We start from the raw sequence: 19,921 nt of genomic DNA, 5'->3' as shown, positions 1-19,921 counted from the left end.
GGCCTAGTCGGGACATGCCGCCATTATTACCCCAGACCTGGAGCAACACAGGTCTCCCCACACCCCACTCCACAAGCCCTCTGCCTCACCCTTTGTTCTGTCCTCGGCTCCCATCTCTCCTGTGACTTGGAGCACCTCCTGCTTCTCCTGTTTGGGGCCATTCTAGAGACTTCTGAGAAATGCTTGCTTTGACCTCCCCAGTCACCTGCCTCTTTCTGAAACCCATCATCAGTTTTAGTAAAGGAAGCCCTTCTGCTCAAGCCAGTCTCACGGCAGCTGCTGTTAAAGCTCCGGCAGAGGAGTGAGGATGCATACTAGCATTCTTTCTCGGGGGTGTGGCAGGCTGAAAAATGGGTCCCCAAAAGGCACATGTTCTAATTTCTGGAAGGAGCCTGGGAATGTTATCTAACACAGCAAAAAAGACTTTGCTGATGTGGTTAAAATAAGGATTGTGAGATAGGGAGATTTTCCTGGATTACCTGGGTGAAGCCTGAAGGCAATCACATGTATCCTTTAAGAGGGAGGCAGAGAGCGATGGCAGGAGCAGAGAGGGCAGTGTGAGCACAGAGGCGGCCACTGGAGGGAGGCAGCCACAGGCCCGGCAGCCCCTGTAGGTGGGAGCATCAGGGAACAGCCCCCACTGCTGCCCCCAGACCCACAGAGGATGAGCTTCTGGGCCCTCACGTGCTGTTACAGGGGCTCGGGGAGGTACCCACCTTTCCCCCAGGCTATGGAGAGCCAGCGGTGTGGGTAGGACTGACAACCCTTGCCGGCTGCTCACCCTTTGCTCTCAGAGCTGAGGGAGCTGGTGGGCAGCCTGCTGGGGAGCACAGGAGGGGGCCTAGGCTCCCAGGACAAGTGAGTGTGGGGGCAGCAGGGTAGATTCCAGCACAAACCCTGCAGGCCCTGCTACTCTTGGCCTGGCCTTGGACAGCAAAACTGTGTCCAGGAGGGGGAAGAACGCTGGTGACAGCAGGTGAGCCTGAAGCCTGAAGCCCTCAGAGATGATGAAACATTTCTGCGGTAGAAATCATTTTCAAGGAATGCCTTCAGGAAGGCAACCTTTCTTTTCATTTTTTAAAAAAATGTATTTATTTGTAACTGACATATAATATCATATTTCTTTCAGGTGTACAGCATATGATTGGACAGCTATACACACTGCAGAATGCTCACCATGGAGAGTGCGGCTCCCTCTGTCGCTGTACAAACAAATTGCAATATTACTGTCTTATTCCCTATGCTGTACGTTCACCCCCATGACTCATTTATTTTATAACTGGTAGTGTGTCCCTCTTGACCCCCTTCACGTACTTCTCCTGTCCCCCTGCCCCCCCCTGCTCAGGGTAACCTTTCCTGAAATGTCACGTCCCGTGCAAACTTCAGTGTGTTAACATGAGAGCCCGGGGCCGACGGGAGCGGAAGCGGTCCCAGGGCGGCCTCGGGTGGTCTGGCAGGACTCGCTGCTGTTGGTTCAGGAGAGGCTGGAGGCACACGGCTGAAATCTCGCAGAAGCCCTTTCCTTTTCTCAAAGGATCCCTGAGTCCACCTAACTCCACTGTTGTCTGACAGATGCTGAGGAACCCAAACTTTCCGTGGAATAAACCCATTTCTGGCCTTTGGGGCCTCCCCTCCCCCAGGCTGGCATGAACAGCAGCAGAGTCCCCGCCAGGGCGCGCCCCTGCTATGCCCATGAGAAATCTGGGGCCCGGAACCTCTTTTTAATTGTTTTTCATATAAAAATATATAAGAGTTTTTTACAGAATCTGTAAAATAGAGAACAGTGTGGGAAAATCACACACCTGTTCTGCTAATGCACAAACCCAGTTAGGATTTCAGAGTATTTCTTCCACATCGTTTTCCCCTGGCTTTCCTACAGCTCTGGAAGCCCCCCAGCCCTGGGCCCCCTACTACTCTGCCAGGGTTTCCATGTCCCTCTTAGACATACCGCAAACAGTATCAGTCTGCACGCCGTCTCCCTGGGGGACTGTGTCGGGGCCTGAAGAGCGCCGGCCTCGCGAGGGAGTCCGCGGAGGGTGTTAACCTAGGGATAGGTGGAGAAATTCTGTGTATTCTTTTTTCTCTTAAATGCTGTATCTTAACTATTTTTCTTACTCCTATGTAGTTGTTTAACCCACAGGAAACATGATTAACACGGAGCTACCTCTGGAAAATACAAACCCCAGCCTGCTTGCTCACACTCTGCCCACAGCACCCCTCTCCCCCAGGGGAGCTGGCTTCCGCCCCCCACCCCCACCGACCTAGCTTACCCCCTCCCAGCCCCCTCCTCACTGCAGCCAAGGCCAAGACTGTAGGGAGAGGGACGGGGCAGAAGGGACTAAAAATAGGTACAGACAGTGGAAGCACAGTTAAGCTCAATTTGGATAAATGGTGTTAATCAGTGATGTTAAAGTGGCAAAAATGAAGACTCTTTTATGCAGTCGATTCTCATGATTCGTGGATTTCGTTATTTGTAAATGCTGCTCACCGAACTTTGTAACCCTCAGGTCGGTCCCCAAGGGCCCCTGCACTCACTCACGGAGGGCGCAGCTGACGGGCGCTCCACCCCCTGGGGTCTCACAAGGCTTCAGCTCTTCGACTGTAAACAGCTGTCCTTTTCAAGGTCTACTTAGTGCCACATTTTTCACGTTTCTGTGTTTCTCTTGGTGATTCGTGGCTCGCCTAGGCCCGGACCAACGCAGGAGAGCCGCGCGTTGCTGGGCCCAGATGGTTGCGGCGCGCCCGCCAGGGAGGGGGTCGCTGGGCCGGCTGTCAGTTCAGCTTACCGCGGCCTCAGAATGTCCCAAATTAGCTGTCTTCAAACAGAGGCACACACAAAACAAGCCTACGTGTTACTCGGTCGACAAAACGTTGTGACCAGAGGACCAGGAGCCTAACCCTGCATTTGCTCCGAGAGCAGCGGTCCGTGTCCACTGGTTGGCCGTCCACGGCAGCTTACCGAGCAGCGCTGTCTCCAAAGGCAGGGATTGACATACTTCTTTTTAAAAATATTTTCCCATCCTTTGTATACAATTTGTTCAATATACAAAATAGTAAAGAAAAAAGCTCACCTGTTAATTACTCTGTGTGTGTGTAAGTCCCACTTTTTGATTTAGAAATTATCCCTTCCTACTTACCCTAGGTTAAAAATAAAACCCAAGGCGTCAATCGGCAAGGAGGCTGAGCGGAGCAGCTCAAGGGCGCGGAGAGGACGGGACACGGGCTGGACGCGTCAGAAGCTGCCTGAGGAGTGGGCTCCTCCCGGGGCTGCCACCAGGCTGACCTGCATGCTGAGCCTCATTCTGCAGCCTGCCCGCTGTGAGGTCTCTGGCAAGTGACTCAACCTCTCTGTGCCTGTGTCATCGTTATAATGGGGAGACCAATACCTCCTCCCTCCCCTCAGGAGGTTCAACAAGATTATGTATGTGAACTACCTGGGTGTTCCTTTTTTAGGCAGTTAAATGTACCTTTATTAATATTATCCTGAAGCAGCTACAGAACAGTTGCTAAATAAATTACTAGTTAATTACTAAATTGTCACTAAATAATTAACAAAACACCTTTGTATCACACTGAGATGGCAATCTTTTCACAGAAGAGATCCATTTAGGCAGTTACAAAAGCTCCTGGTTGGTAATATAAAAATTTTTGTATAGAAGTAATATGTCCCAAATCTGTGTGTCCACTAATGATGGGCATGTAACAAAGCAGAATAGAAAACAGATTGATGCTTTGTTTTCTTTTTTTTACAATTTCCAAACACAAAAGTGTAGGCTTTTCATACCCACGTGACATCACTCTGTCTCAAACAGTAAAAGTCAAGGAAAATGTCACTTGGTTTGTGTCAGAGTGAACACACATATATGACTCATAAAAACTGTTAGAAATACTATTATAAATACTACTCGAACATTCCCTGACGTTCATTATGAGCTAGGCCTTTTGTATATGGATTTCCTGGTTTAAGCTTCACCATAGCCTGAGAAGAAGATACTGTCATTTTCCCCCTTTGCACAGATGAGGGAACTGAGGCTCTGAGGTTAAGTAATTATTCTGAATTCCAAGCGGGTGGTGGTAGTGCTGGATTCAAACCAGGCAGCCATGTCCAGAGCTCATACTCTGAGTCAGAACTGTGCCACCTTTTAAATCATAGGTAAGCAAAAAAAAAGTTGTTGAGTGACTTATAAAAGGACGATTAGATGATCCTTAAATAGCTCCCACCATCTGAGGTATAATAAAAAATATATTTGGTCTTTCCTGGCACAGGGCTCCTAAAATCCCTTGGAGTTTCCTGAGTGGTAGGAATGTCTTCTAATGTTTATGACAAGCCTCTTTTCTCCCACCTGAGTTCATGGCATGAGGCAAGTTAGGGTGGTCCAGACCACCTGAGGAGGGGCCTGCTGACAGGAAGACCACGGGGTGGGTGGTCGGGACGCCTCTGAAAGGACTGGGCTCTGAACTCGCTCTCAAACAGGACACTCCCGGTGGGCAGGTAAGCGACTCCAGGCGCGCCGGGCACCAGAGACGCCCCCTCCCGACCCATCCCCTGCCCCTGCGAATCTTCCTTTTGGCTCTTCCTGCACTGTATTCTTTATGATAACCGGTAAGCAGTAGGCACAAGTAAGTGCTTCCCTGAGTTCTGTGAGCCATTCTAGCAAACAATGCAACTTGAGGGGCTCATGGGACCCCACGGTCAGTCAGAAGTACACGTGGCCTTCCAGGACTTGGGACTGGCGTCTGCAGGGGGGCAGGCCCCTGTGGGGTCTGCGCTGACTCCAGAGTCCCTGAGGGAGCAGAGAGGTGGGTCGCCCTGCTGGCGTCAGGGAACAGGAAAACTGGTTGCGGTGAGTGTGGCGAGACCCCTGCAAGTGGTGTCAGAGAGCGTCACTGTGCCAATGCTCCAAATAAGAAAGGAATAACGTGATCCTTTCATACAGACTGTTATTTAAGTTTTGTTGAACGCTTTTCAAAGAAATAAAGTAAGTTCATGGAGAAATTTTTCCCATTTAAAACTACGATTTAAAAGATGCTGACATGCCTGTAATGTAAACAGATGCACCAAGTTCATGGGCGTGTCCGTGTTACATTGGAGAACTCTGATATGTGCTGCGGCATCTCATTGTGGTTTGGGTTTTGTTTTTTTCCTTATTAAGGTGAAATTCATATGACATGGAATTAAACATTTTAAAGCAAACAATTCCATGGCATTTAGTATGTTCACAGTGCTGTGAGCACCACCTGTCTAGTTCTGAAGCATCTCCATTCCCTCACACAACACTCCACCCCAAGCCGCAGCCACTCCCTCCTCCCTTTCTCCCCAGACACTGGCCACATTGCGCTACTGTCTGAATTTGACCACTCTAGGCTCCTTATGTAAATGGAATCATACAGTATTTGTTATTTTATGTCTGTTTATTTCACTTAGCATGTTTTCATTTCATCCATGTTGTAGCCTGGACCAGAATTTCATTCCTTTTTGTGGCTGAATAATATTCCATTGTATGGTGTCTTAGTCCATTTGGGCTGCTATAGCAAAATAATACCACAAACTAGGGGTCTTATTAACAACAAAAATGTATTTCTCACAGTTCTAGAGGCTGGAAGCCCAAGATCAGGTGCAGCAAATTCAGTGTCTGAGGAGAGGCCATCTGGTTCACAGACAGTGTGTTCCACTGGCGCTCACTGTGGTGGAAAGAGGGCAATCTAGCCCTCTGAGTCTCCCCAGGAGGACACCAGTCCCAATCATGAGGGCTCTACCTTCAGACCTACACCCCCCCCCAGAGGTCCCCACTCCTAATATTACCACATTGGGGATTAGGTTCCAACCTATGATATTGTGGGGGTTCACATTCAGTCCATAACATATGCATATATATCACACTTTTTATCCACCTTTTAGTTACTGTGAATAATGCTGTTATGAACATGAGTGTACAAAGACCTGTTCAAGTCTCTGCTTTCAGTTCCTTTGGATAGATAGCCAGAAGTAGAACTCCTGGATCATATGGTAATCTATTTAATTTTCTGAGAAACCATCTGGTGGTGTTTTCAGAGATCCCTTCAAAGGGGCCAGGTTCAGGGGGAGACACCTTTTCGCAACCCCTCCTTCTTCCCCTAGCTTCCATTCTGAAACTTGGGTGTGATAGCTGGAGCTTCTGCAACCATCTTAGAAGTTGAAGGGACTCTGAGGACCGAGACCAGGGGCTAAGAAAGATGAAATTACCCCTGATTCCGTTGAGGACAAGAGTATAGAAATGGATACTGCTGCTCTCCAGGCTTCTTTAGGAGACAAATCCAGTCCCTGATTCCCTTTGAAGAGTGAGAGTGGTCTCTGACCCCGCGAGCACAGACCCTGACTAGCCCATCACCCTGGATGCTGGCCTCCATCCTGGGGCAGCGGGGCTCAGTTTTGCTCACCAGAAACGATTTTGTTGCCCAGAAGCGATTCTTTGTGTCATGTGTGCAGCGGAGCTGCAGGGCCAGGGCGGGGAGCGAGGGCTCCCCAGGCATGCAGTGCAGTTCTCCTTCCTCCTGTGCCCTCCCCGCCTGCCCCCTGGCTGCTCCCCAACAAACATCCAGTCCCCAAGCTCCACCTCAGCCCTGCCTCCAGGGAAGCCAATCTGCTACCCACTCCAAGGTCTCCTCTAGTCCTTCAGGGCCCTACCGCTCCATGTGGAAAGAAGAGAGGAAATACAGCAGCGTTATAACAACATGGAAAGAAGAGAGGGGAGTAACGAAGGGCATGGCTGTGGGGTCGGCAATCCCCGTTGGAGTCCTCGTGCTTCCCAGGGGCGTGGCCTTCAGAAAATGACTGGGACTTGACAGCAAAGAAAGGCAGGTGATAGTGTCTCCTCTAGACTCACCTATGGCCTAAGAAGCCGGTGCGTGTGAGGAGTCTGTCACACCTGATGACATGTGCCAATAGTATCATTATACTTGCCTTTGTCGGGAAGCTAATTGCTCATCTGGCTTCATACAGGGATTCACATAAAAGAGCTCTGTGTGGAGTGCTTATCAAGGAGCAAACATAAGAGCTGTGTGTGTTCTCCCATGTAATCTTCATGGGACCCCTACGCAGTGGTTATTATTATTGTTTTTTTTTAATAAAGAGTTGAAAGCTGCTTCCCTGGGTGTGGGGAAGAGATAAGGGCAAGGAATTCCCTACAGCCAGGCTAACAAACCCTCAACCACTGGAGGGGTTGTGACAATCCCCTTCCTCACCCCTGGAACCTCAGCAAGGGTGGGACCCTATGCCAGAGCCCACCTACCAAGGGGAACTTGACCGAGGGGTCGCGCCCTGGGAGGGCACAGTCGGGCAGCAGCGTGGCCAAAGGCCAACCGCAGGATCAAGTCCCACATACCAAGACCCTACTCTTCCTCCTCTTCTGGGACCCATAACAGATTGAGAGGCTGGCTGGTAGAAAGAGCCTCTTAGGTCCTTGTGAGGAGAAGAAAGTCCCTCACATTTATCACCTCTGTTCCCTGGAGGGCTGTGAGTCCTGGAGTCCGTCAGCTGGTGATCCTGACACAGACGGGGGTGGGGGGGCGGGGAAGCCCCAGTGATTCTGGGCCCACAGCCAACTCTCCCTCCCTCAGCAAGCTCTAAGTTACCACATGACCCTTTGTATCTGCGGCCTCTCATTTCTCTTGGGTGAATGGGTGGATGGGTGGGGCTCCCTGGTTTGGGGTTTCTCAGACAAGGGCTCTCCCAGGGAGGGCCCCCCGAATTCCCCACCACTCCGGGGCCTGAGAAAGAGGGTGTTACATTATGTGTTGGTGCAGCACCCAAGTCTGGTGGTGTAGACACAAGCTGGCACCCACCCTCGGCTCCAACAGCCGCTGGAGCTGCTCTTCAGTCTGCTCCTGGGGAACTTCTCTCCAAGGTTGCTGGTGATGCTGGGACCACAGATGCAAGGAAGCTTAGCTGTGAGCCCTCCGTAGTCTGCCCCGCCATCTCCACATGTTTCTGAGCAGTGATCAGCCCCTGCAGAGTATAAGCATCTTATTTTAGTTGAACACATCACCATGCAGGCCACCCAGCAGGTCCACAAACTCTATGGTCAGTCTAAAGGTTGACATCTCAAAGCCCAGGTTTCAGGGTGAGCTGGACAGGATGGAGCCAGAGTTGATGATGTGGCCTTCTAAGTCCAAAAGGATGTTCCCACCATGTCTGTATCTTCCCTTGCAGCCAGTAGCCCCCCAGGCAGGAGCCAGCACAATTCAAAATCACGTCAGGCACTAAGGAATGCCTCCGTGGTGTGACCGCAGTGTTCCTGCAGGAATGATCAGCCAAGGAGAGCTGTGACTGCTTCCTTGCTGGGTGGAAGGACACACTGTTGAGCACTGGTTCACTCATGCTGCTGCTGGCTGAAGTCACGAGGATCTTGTACGGCTTGATCCACAGGAATGCTCACTCCTGTCCCCAAATGCACTGCTGTTGCTTCAGTGCCTGGAAGGCCAGCAGCTCCTGCTAGAGGCGTCCCCACATTTGACAACGACGGGAAGACGTCCTCAGGGGAACACTCTCTGACCTGTCACACTTTCTCCAGCCAGGGATCTTGGAGAGCAGCTGTAGAGGGTCTTCTGGGTCTCATCTGCAGGCTGCGGGGCTGGGAGAGGCCCTGAAAGGCCTTGTCGGTGTTCCCGCTGCAGTGGCCACAGGCCCCTGCTCTTTCGGCAGGTGATGCTGTCCCTGGGTAACCAGGAGGGGCAGCAGTTGCTGCTCTGCACTTCGGGGACAACCCACCCGCCACAGTTCTTCTCTGTCATCTAAGACCAGGCCTCATCGCTGTCATAGCTGGGCAGTGTGGAAGCTGCCTGCCTGCTGCTCGTGGGGAATTTCAGGCAGGTTCTCCACAGACCATGTGCTTCAAATTCAATTCTTAGAGGAGTAGGGGTGGAAGATGGCGGCGTGAGTAGAGCAGCGGAAATCTCCTCCCAAAACCACATATATCTATGAAAATTTAACAAAGACAACCCTTCCTAGAATAAAGCCCAGAGGACACAGGACAATATCCAGACCACATCCGCACCTGAGAGAACCCAGCGCCTCGCAAAGGGGGTAAGATACAAGCCCCGGCCCCGCGGGAGCCGAGCGCCCATCCCCCCAACTCCCGGCGGGAGAAGAATAGGCAGAGCAGGAGGGAGACAGAGCCCAGGACTGCCGAACACCCAGCCCCAGCCATCCGGGCCCAGACACAGTACATGCCCAGGGGGCCCTGGATACTAGGAAAACAGGGCAGCAAGAACAGTGAGCGGGCACCGGAGGCCAGGCACCAGAGGACATAAGAAAAGCGCGGGACCAATTTTTTTTTTTTTTACTGCTTTGTTTGGTGAGTGCTTTTTGGAAGCCTTAAAGGGATAGGGACCCCAATACTAGGGAAACAGGGCAGCAAGAACAGTGAGCGGGCACCAGTGGCCTGGCACAGGAGGACACCAGAAAAGCGAGCGCCCATTTTTTTTTTTTTTTGCTCTTTTGTTTTGGCAAGTGCTTTTTGGTAGTCTTAAAGGGATAGGGACCCCAATACTAGGGAAACAGGGCAGCAAGACGGGTGAGCAGAGGCCTGAGGCTGGCACCGGAGAATAAAGAAAAACGAGCGGCCACCTTTTTTTTTTAATTAAAAAAAATTTTTTTTTTTTTAATTTAAAAATTTTTTTCTTTTTTTCTTTTTTTTTTTTGATGGCCGCTGTTTTGTTTTGGCGGGTGCTTTTTGGAAGTCTTAAAGGGGCAGGGCGGGACACTTAATCCAGAGGTAGGAAATCCGGGGATCTCTGGGCACCCTAACCCTTGGGCTGCAGGGAGCACGGAGGCCCCTTACGGAGATAAATAGCCTCCCAGCCGCTCCTGCTCCAATGCAACTCCACCACTACAGAGTAGCTGCCTGAGCCAGGCCACGCCCACAGCAACAGCGGAGATAAACTTCATAGCAGCCGGGCAGGAAGCAGAAACTCTGTCTGCACGCAGCTGCGCAGCACAAGCCACTAGAGGTCGCTGTTCTCCCAGGAGAGGAAGGCCACAAACCAACAAGAAAGGAAGTCCTTCCAGGTGTCACTCTTCCCAGCTCAGCAAACTATTCCTAACACCATGAAAAGGCAAAGCTACAGGCAGACAAAGATCACAGAGACAACACCAGAGAAGGAGACACACCTAACCAGTCTTCCTGAAAAAGAATTCAAAATAAGAATCATAAACATGCTGACAGAGATGCAGAGAAATACGCAAGAGAAATGGGATGAAGTCCGGAGGGAGATCACAGATGCCAGAAAGGAGATCGCAGAAATGAAACAAACTCTGGAAGGGTTTATAAGCAGAGTAGATAGGATGCAAGAGGCCATTGATGGAATTGAAATCAGAGAACAGGAATGCATAGAAGCTGACGTAGAGAGAGACAAAAGGATCTCCAGGAATGAAACAATATTAAGAGAACTGTGTGACCAATCCAAAAGGAACAATATCCATATTATAGGGGTCCCAGAAGAAGAAGAGAGAGGAAAACAGATGGAAAGCATTTTAGAAGAAATAATTGCTGAAAACTTCCCCAAACTGGGGGAGGAAATAATCAAACAGACCACGGAAATACACAGAACCCCCAACAGAAAGGATCCAAGGAGGACAACACCAAGACACATAATAATTAAAATGGCAAAGATCAAGGACAAGGAAAGCTTTAAAGGCAGCTAGAGAGAAAAAGGTCACCTATAAAGGAAAACCCATCAGGCTAACATCAGACTTCTCAACAGAAACCCTACAGGCCAGAAGAGAATGGAATGATATATTTAATGCAATGAAACAGAAGGGCCTTGAACAAAGGATACAGTATCCAGCAAGACTATCATAAAAATATGATGGTGGGATTAAACAATTCCCAGACAAACAAAAGCTGAGGGAATTTGCTTTCCACAAACCACCTCTACAGAACATCTTACAGGGACTGCTCTAGATGGGAGCACTCCTAGAAAGAGCACAGCACAAAACACCCAACATATGAAGAATCGAGGAGGAGGAATAAGAAGGGAGAGAAGAAAAGAATATACAGAGAGTGTATATAACAACTCAATAAGTGAGCTAAGTTAAGCAGTAAGACACTAAAGAGGCTAACCTTGAACCTTTGGTAACCACGGATTTAAAGCCTGCAATGGCAATAAGTACATATCTTTCAATAGTCACCCTAAATGTTAATGGGCTGAATGCACCAATCAAAAGACATAGAGTAATAGAATGGATAAAAAAGCAAGACCCATCTATATGCTGCTTCCAAGAAACTCACCTCAAACCCAAAGACATGTACAGACTAAAAGTCAAGGGATGGAAAAACATATTTCAGGCAAACAACAGCGAGAAGAAAGCAGGGGTTGCAGTACTAATATCACACGAAATAGACTTCAAAACAAAGAATGTAACAAGAGATAAAGAACGACACTACATAATGATAAAGGGCTCAGTCAAACAAGAGGATATAACCATTGTAAATATATATGCTCCCAACACAGGAGCCCCAGCATATGTGAAACAAATACTAACAGAACTAAAGGGGGATACAGACTGCAATGCATTCATTCTAGGAGACTTCAACACACCACTCACCCCAAAGGATAGATCCACCGGGCAGGAAATAAGTAAGGACACGGAAGCACTGAACAACACAGTAGAGCAGATGGATCTAATAGACATCTATAGAACTCTACATCCAAAAGCAACAGGATATACATTCTTCTCAAGTGCACATGGAACATTCTCCAGAATAGACCACATACTAGGCCACAAAAAGAGCCTCAGAAAATTCCAAAAGATTGAAATCCTACCAACCAACTTTTCAGACCACAAAGGCATAAAACTAGAAATAAACTGTACAAAGAAAGCAAAGAGGCTCACAAACACATGAAGGCTTAACAACACGCTCCTAAATAATCAATGGATCAATGACCAAATCAAAATGGAGATCCAGTAATATATGGAAACAAATGACAACAACAACACTAAGCCCCAACTTCTGTGGGACACAGCAAAAGCAGTCTTAAGAGGAAAGTATATAGCAATCCAAGCATATTTAAAAAAGGAAGAGCAATCCCAAATGAATGGTCTAATGTCACAATTATTGAAATTGGAAAAAGAAGAACAGATGAGGCCTAAGGTCAGCAGAAGGAGGGACATAATAAAGATCAGAGAAGAAATAAATAAAATTGATAAGAATAAAACAATAGCAAAAATCAATGAAACCAAGAGCTGGTTCTTTGAGAAAATAAACAAAATAGATAAGCCTCTAGCCAGACTTATTAAGAAGAAAAGAGAGTCAACACAAATCAACAGTATCAGAAACGAGAAAGGAAAAATCACGACGGACCCCACAGAAATACAAATAATTATTAGAGAATACTATGAAAACCTACATGCTAACAAGCTGGGAAACCTAGGAGAAATGGACAACTTCCTAGAAAAATACAACCTTCCAAGACTGACCCAGAAAGAAACAGAGAATCTAAACAGACCAATTACCAGCAACGAAATTGAAGTGGTAATCAAAAAACTACCAAAGAACAAAACCCCCGGGCCAGATGGATTTACCTCGGAATTTTATCAGACATACAGGGAAGACATAATACCCATTCTCCTTAAAGTTTTCCAAAAAATAGAGGAGAAGGGGATACTCCCAAATTCATTCTATGAAGCTAACATCACCCTAATACCAAAACCAGGCAAAGACCCCACCAAAAAAGAAAACTACAGACCAATATCCCTGATGAACGTAGATGCAAAAATACTCAACAAAATATTAGCAAACCAAATTCAAAAATACATCAAAAGGATCATACACCATGACCAAGTGGGATTCACCCCAGGGATGCAAGGATGGTACAACATTTGAAAGTCCATCAACATTATCCACCACATCAACAAAAAGAAAGACAGAAACCACATGATCATCTCCATAGATGCTGAAAAAGCATTTGACAAAGTTCAACATCCATTCATGATAAAAACTCTCAGCAAAATGGGAATAGAGGGCAAGTACCTCAACATAATACAGGCCATCTATGATAAACCCACAGCCAACATTATATTGAACAGCGAGAAGCTGAAAGCATTTCCTCTGAGATTGGGAACTAGAGAGGGATGCCCACTCTCTCCACTGTTATTTAACATAGTACTGGAGGTCCTAGCCATGGCAATCAGACAAAACAAAGAAATACAAGGAATCCCGATTGGTAAAGAAGAAATTAAACTGTCACTATTTGCAGATGACATGATACTGTACATAAAAAATCCTAAAGACTCCACCCCAAAACTACTAGAACTGATATCGGAATACAGCAAAGTTGCAGGATACAAAATCAACACACAGAAATCTGTGGCTTTCCTATATACTAACAATGAACCAACAGAAAGAGAAATCAGGAAAACAACTCCATTCACAATTGCATCAAAAAAAATAAAATACCTAGGAATAAACCTAACCAAAGAAGTGAAAGACTTATACTCTGAAAACTACAAGTCACTCTTAAGAGAAATTAAAGGGGACACTAACAGATGGAAACTCATCCCATGCTCGTGGCTAGGAAGAATTGATATTGTCAAAATGGCCATCCTGCCCAAAGCAATATACAGATTTGATGCAATCCCTATGAAACTACCAGCAACATTCTTCAATGAACTGGAACAAATAATTCAAAAATTCATATGGAAACACCAAAGACCCCAAATAGCCAAAGCAATCCTGAGAAAGAAGAATAAAGTAGGGGGAATCTCACTCCCCAACTTCAAGCTCTACTATAAAGCCATAGTACTCAAGACAATTTGGTACTGGAACAAGAGCAGAGCCACCGACCAATGGAACAGACTAGAGAATCCAGACATTAACCCAGACATATATGGTCAATTAATATTTGATAAAGGAGCCATGCACATACAATGGCGAAATGACAGTCTCTTCAACAGATGGTGCTGGCAAAACTGGACAGCTACATGTAGGAGAATGAAACTGGACCATTGTCTAACCCCATATACAAGAGGAAACTCAAAATGGATCAAAGACCTGAATGTAAGTCATGAAACCATTAAACTCTTGGAAGAAAACATAGGCAAAAACCTCTTAGACATAAACATGAGTGACGTCTTCTTGAACATATCTTCCCGGGCAAGGAAAACAACAGCAAAAATGAATAAGTGGGACTATATTAAGCTGAAAAGCTTCTGTACAGCAAAAGACACCATCAATAGAACAAAAAGGAACCCTACAGTATGGGAGAATATATTTGAAAATGACAGATCCGATAAAGGCTTGACATCCAGAATATATAAAGAGCTCACATGCCTCAACAAACAAAAAAAGAAATAACCCAATTAAAAAATGGGCAGAGGAACTGAACAGACAGTTCTCCAAAAAAGAAATACAGATGGCCAACAGACACATGAAAAGATGCTCCACATCACTAATTATCAGAGAAATGCAAATTAAAACTACAATGAGGTATCACCTCACACCAGTAAGGATGGCTGCCATCCAAAAGACAAACAACAACAAATGTTGGCGAGGCTGTGAAGAAAGGGGAACCCTCCTACACTGCTGGTGGGAATGTAAGTTAATTCAACCATTGTGGAAAGCAGTATGGAGGTACATCAAAATGCTCAAAACAGACTTACCATTTGACCCAGGAATTGCACTCCTAGGAATTTACCCTAAGACTGCAGCAATCAAGTATGAGAAAGATCAGTGCACCCCTATGTTTATCGCAGCACTATTTACAATATCCAAGAGTTGGAAGCAACCTAAATGTCCATCGATAGATGAATGGATAAAGAAGAGGTGGTCCATATACACAATGGAATACTACTCAGCCATAAGAAAAGGGCAAATCCAACCATTTGCAGCAACATGGATGGAGCTGGAGGGTATTACGCTCAGTGAAACAAGCCAAGCGGAGAAAGAGAAATACCAAATGATTTCACTTATCTGTGGAATATAAGAACAAAGGAAAAACTGAAGGAACAAAACAGCAGCAGAATCACAGAACTCAAGAATGGACTAACAGGTACCAAAGGGAAAGGGACTGGGGAGGATGGGTGGGTAGGGAGGGACAAGGGGGGGAAGAAGTAGGGGGGTATTAAGATTAGCATGCATTAGGGGGGTAGGAGAAAAGGGAGGGCTGTACAACACAGAGAAGGCAAGTAGTGATTCTACAAATTTTGCTCTGCTGATGGACAGTGACTGTAAAGGTGTTTATAGGGAAGACCTGGTATAGGGGAGAGCCTAGTAAACATAATATTCGTCATGTAAGTGTAGATTAGTGATACCAAAAACAAAACAAGACAAAAAAAAACAAAAAAAAAGGGCATTTCCTGTGTGGTAACCTCCAATGAGTTCTACACAAGGGTATAAAGGGCATAAAAAAGTGTAGGCAAAGGGTCTGTTTGTGTTTATACAGAAGATCAAAGCCTAATTGGGCTACCCCGAAAATGAACTAAGATACGATATGAAAAAGAACTTCCAACATCAGCACTCTCTGGAAGACTCATGCCAGAAGATGATCATCAAAAAACCCCAACAAAGATCCACACACTGCTACAGCTGTAAATGCACTCATCCCACCAGCTCCTGGACTTGCCATGGGAATGAAGGAGATATCTAAGCTGGCCTGTGCATACAGTAAAACAACGAATTTGACTGGATCTATACTGTTGGAACTCAACCAAGAATTAGGAGAAGTGCAAATTGTAGCACTCCAAAATCTTACAACTACAGACTATTTACTGTTAAAAGAACATAAGGGATGTGAACATTCCCCAGGAATGGGTTGTTTTAATTTGATTTCTCTCAGACTGTTCAAGTTCAGTTGGACAATATCCACCATATCATAGATAAGTTTTCACAAATGCCTAAGGTGCCTAACTGGTTTTCTTGGTTTCACTGGAGATGGCTGGTAATTACAGGTATGCTTTGGTTATGTAACTATACTCCTATTATGTTAATGTGTGTGCGCAATTTAAGTAGTAGCTTAAAAACTATACATGCTGAAGTTACTCTACAAGAAGATATGTCAAAGAAATAATCAATCTTCCCATGTTTTCTTCCGCCTGCTACTTCTATAGCTTTTCTTCTTCCTTCCTAATTACAACCCTTAAATAGAATTCGTGCCTCATATCAAATTTACCGAGTATCATAATTCTTCCAAGTGGTAAAGATACCTCAAGACAAATGCTGGGCATAGAAGCTACAGGGCATAAATATGCAAAGAAATAAAAAGCTAACCATTTCAAACAATAAGGCTTCTCTCTCACTTACCAATTCTACATTTCCCTGTATGGCTCCGGAAGATGACAGGTTAGCCAGAGACGGGTAAGATTCCTCAAGGGAGGAACAACCTAAGACAGGCACAGTCGCAGGGGGGTCATCAGGTGAGAAATTGGGGATCAACAGAGGTGAGGCTTAGAACCTCACCTCCCTGTTCTGAGAGAAATCTTCTGCATACGTGGATGTTTTATTGCCCTGGTCTAGCTTGGATTAACATATAGTCTACAGGCACACACCTGATCATCTACATTTGCTCTCTTACAACACTAAACTATGTTTTCTTCCTTTATCTTGTATCTACCTACCACTTTAGCATTTTATTAAAAATAATAATAATAAAGAGAGAAATGTGGTATTCACATATAAATCAAATATAAAAATCAAATGAATATTCATATTTGAACTGACTGTTTATAGTTCATAATGCATGAGCAAAACCGAAAGTTTCTGTGATGACTGCCCTTGTACTGTTCACTATGTAACTTATTCATTATGTAAGAATTTGTTCTCCATGTAAGAACTTGTTTGCTATGCCTCAGAAGTTTGGAGACTGACGAAAATTAGGCTTGGGGTGGATTAATGATTGTGCATTGAGCATTGACTCCCCTATACAGAATTTTATTGTTGTTAAAAACCATTTGATCAATAAATATGAGAGATGCCCTCACAAAAAAAAAAAAAAAAAAGCACCGACTTCCAATGGTAAAATAAATAAGTAACCGGGATGTAATGTATAGCATAAGGAATATAGTCAAGATATTGTAACAGCTTGGTAGGGTGATAGCTGGAAACTAGAATTATGTATATAAATGTTTTATCACTGTGTTGTACACCTGAAACTAACGTAATGTAATACTGTGCGTCAACGACCCTTCAATAAAAAATAATTATCTACAAAAAAAAAAAAAAATTCAATTCTTAGAGACCCAGGTGAGGACATTGGTTCTGTCAAAGTTTTCATGTTCAAGGAATGCCATGTAAGTCAGGTGAGCCTGTTCTTGGAGTTGAAAACAACAGCCTGGGTGTGGGGCACACAGACCCCATGGAAGCCAAAGCCAGCAGTGGGCAGCCAGACACAGGCAGGGAGCGTAAGTTTGAGTGGGGAGCTCACTAAGATCAGCTACTGTGTGTCCTGCTCCTTGCTGGGGAGTGTGGCCAGCTATTTGCCAATCCCCTCGGGGACTTGATGAATTCTTGCTCAGAAGCCAGTCGGGGGGGCTCAACCTCACTCTGTGCTTCAGGGTTGCTGGCTGTTCACTGCAGGCTGCTGCTGAGATACTGGCTGTGGCACCTGACTTGGAGCGCTGGTGAGTCACGTCAGAAGGAGACAGCCCTGTGTGCTCAAGGAGGGTAGCCCCCTTCCTTGGTGAGCCTGCTTTGGCTCATCCAAGGGGTTCAGCTCCCATGGTTTGGTCCCCTAGGAGCATCACTGCATGGACATTTGTGCGTCTAAAGCGTAGGCTCTGAGCAGCACAGCTCACGGGGGAAGTGATACAGACTCTGAGCAGAAGAGCTCACAGGGGGAAGTGATGCAGGATCTGAACAGCACAGCTCACAGGGGAGTGATGCAGGCTCTGAGCAGCACAGCTCACAGGGGGGAGTGATGCAGAGTCTGAGCTGAAGAGCTCACAGGGGGGAGTGATGCAGGCTCTGAGCAGCACAGCTCACAGAGGGGAGTGATGCAGGCTCTGAGCAGCACAGCTCATGGCAGGGAGTGATGCAGGCTCTGAGCAGCACAACTCACTGGGGGGAGTGATGCAGGCTCTGAGCAGCACAGCTCACAGGAGGGAGTGATGCAGGCTCTGAGCAGCACAGCTCATGGCAGGGAGTGATGCAGGCTCTGAGCAGCACAACTCACTGGGGGGAGTGATGCAGGCTCTGAGCAGCACAGCTCACAGGAGGGAGTGATGTAGGCTCTGAGCAGCACAGCTCACAGAGGGGAGTGATGCAGGTTCTGAGCAGCACAGCTCATGGCAGGGAGTGATGCAGGCTCTGAGCAGCACAGCTCACAGGAGGGAGTGATGCAGGCTCTGAGCAGCACAGCTCACAGGGGGGAGTGATGCAGAGTCTGAGCTGAAGAGCTCACAGGGGGGAGTGATGCAGGCTCTGAGCAGCACAGCTCACAGGGGGGAGTGATGCAGGCTCTGAGCAGCACAGCTCACAGAGGGGAGTGATGCAGGCTCTGAGCAGCACAGCTCACAGGGGGGAGTGATGCAGAGTCTGAGCAGAAGAGCTCACAGGGGGGAGTGATGCAGGCTCTGAGCAGCACAGCTCACAGAGGGGAGTGATGCAGGCTCTGAGCAGCACAGCTCATGGCAGGGAGTGATGCAGGCTCTGAGCAGCACAACTCACTGGGGGGAGTGATGCAGGCTCTGAGCAGCACAGCTCACAGGAGGGAGTGATGTAGGCTCTGAGCAGCACAGCTCACAGAGGGGAGTGATGCAGGTTCTGAGCAGCACAGCTCATGGCAGGGAGTGATGCAGGCTCTGAGCAGCACAGCTCACAGGAGGGAGTGATGCAGGATCTGAGCAGCACAGCTCACAGGGGGAATTGATTCAGGCTCTGAGCAGCACAGCTCACAGGGGTGAGTGATGCAGGGTCTGAGCAGAAGAGCTCACAGAGGGGAGTGATGCAGGCTCTGAGCAGCACAGCTCACAGAGAGGAGTGATGCAGGCTCTGAGCAGCACAGCTCACAGGGGTGAGTGATGCAGGCTCTGAGCAGAAGAGCTCACAGGGGGGAGTGATGCAGTCTGAGCAGCACAGCTCATGGCAGGGAGTGATGCAGGCTCTGAGCAGCACAGCTCACAGGGGTGAGTGATGCAGAGTCTGAGCAGAAGAGCTCACAGAGGGGAGTGATGCAGGCTCTGAGCAGTACAACTCACTTGGGGGAGTGATGCAGGCTCTGAGCAGCACAGTTCACAGGGGGAATTGATGCAGGCTCTGAGCAGCACAGTTCACAGGGTGAATTGATGCAGGCTCTGAGCAGCACAGCTCACAGGGGTGAGTGATGCAGGCTCTGAGTAGCACAGCTCACAGGGGTGAGTGATGCAGGCTCTGAGCAGAAGAGCTCACAGAGGGGAGTGATGCAGTCTCTGAGCAGCACAGCTCATGGCAGGGAGTGATGCAGGCTCTGAGAAGCACAGCTCACAGGGGTGAGTGATGCAGGCTCTGAGCAGCACAGCTCATGGGTGGGGTGGGGTAGTGAATGCTCCGGCTGAAACCGTAGGCTATGTAGGGCTTGATGGCATCACACATGTCCTTATCCATGTGTGGGGAAGTTAAGTAACTTGCCCAAGGTCACACAGCATGTAAGTAGTGGAGCCAAGAGTCAAATCTGGGTCTCTGTGCCCAACAGTGTGAAATAATAGGAAATACGTATATATTTGTCTCTGCCCCCAGTTCGTGATACAGAGCTCCTAAAACCTTTTTAAATTGGGGTACTCAGAGGGTCATTTGTTCTAACATTTAGTCTTTGACCCAGCTTCTGACACCGAGTTCCTGCATCCGCTGGAACTTTCCAGGAGGTAGGCACACCTTGTGTCCTGATGCAGTGGCTTGTGGCGGCCTCCTGGGTGGGGGCTGCCCACCAGAACCACCAAGGTGTGGAACTTCCAGCACCCCCTTTCCCCAGGGAG

At 47.4% G+C, this 19,921-nt stretch overlaps 1 pseudogene; it reads right to left on the bottom strand.

Annotated features, from left to right (window-relative positions):
* Window positions 1–4,697: 4,697 nt before the first annotated feature.
* On the bottom strand, window positions 4,698–19,553 carry LOC118917219 (phosphatidylinositol 4-kinase beta-like; annotated as a pseudogene).
* Window positions 19,554–19,921: the final 368 nt, after the last annotated feature.

This window comes from Manis pentadactyla, chromosome 14 (genome assembly GCF_030020395.1).
Source record: "Manis pentadactyla isolate mManPen7 chromosome 14, mManPen7.hap1, whole genome shotgun sequence".
Lineage (NCBI taxonomy): Eukaryota > Metazoa > Chordata > Mammalia > Pholidota > Manidae > Manis > Manis pentadactyla.
The sequence above is the reverse complement of the archived record's forward strand: the minus strand, read 5'-3'. Positions and strand labels throughout refer to the sequence as shown.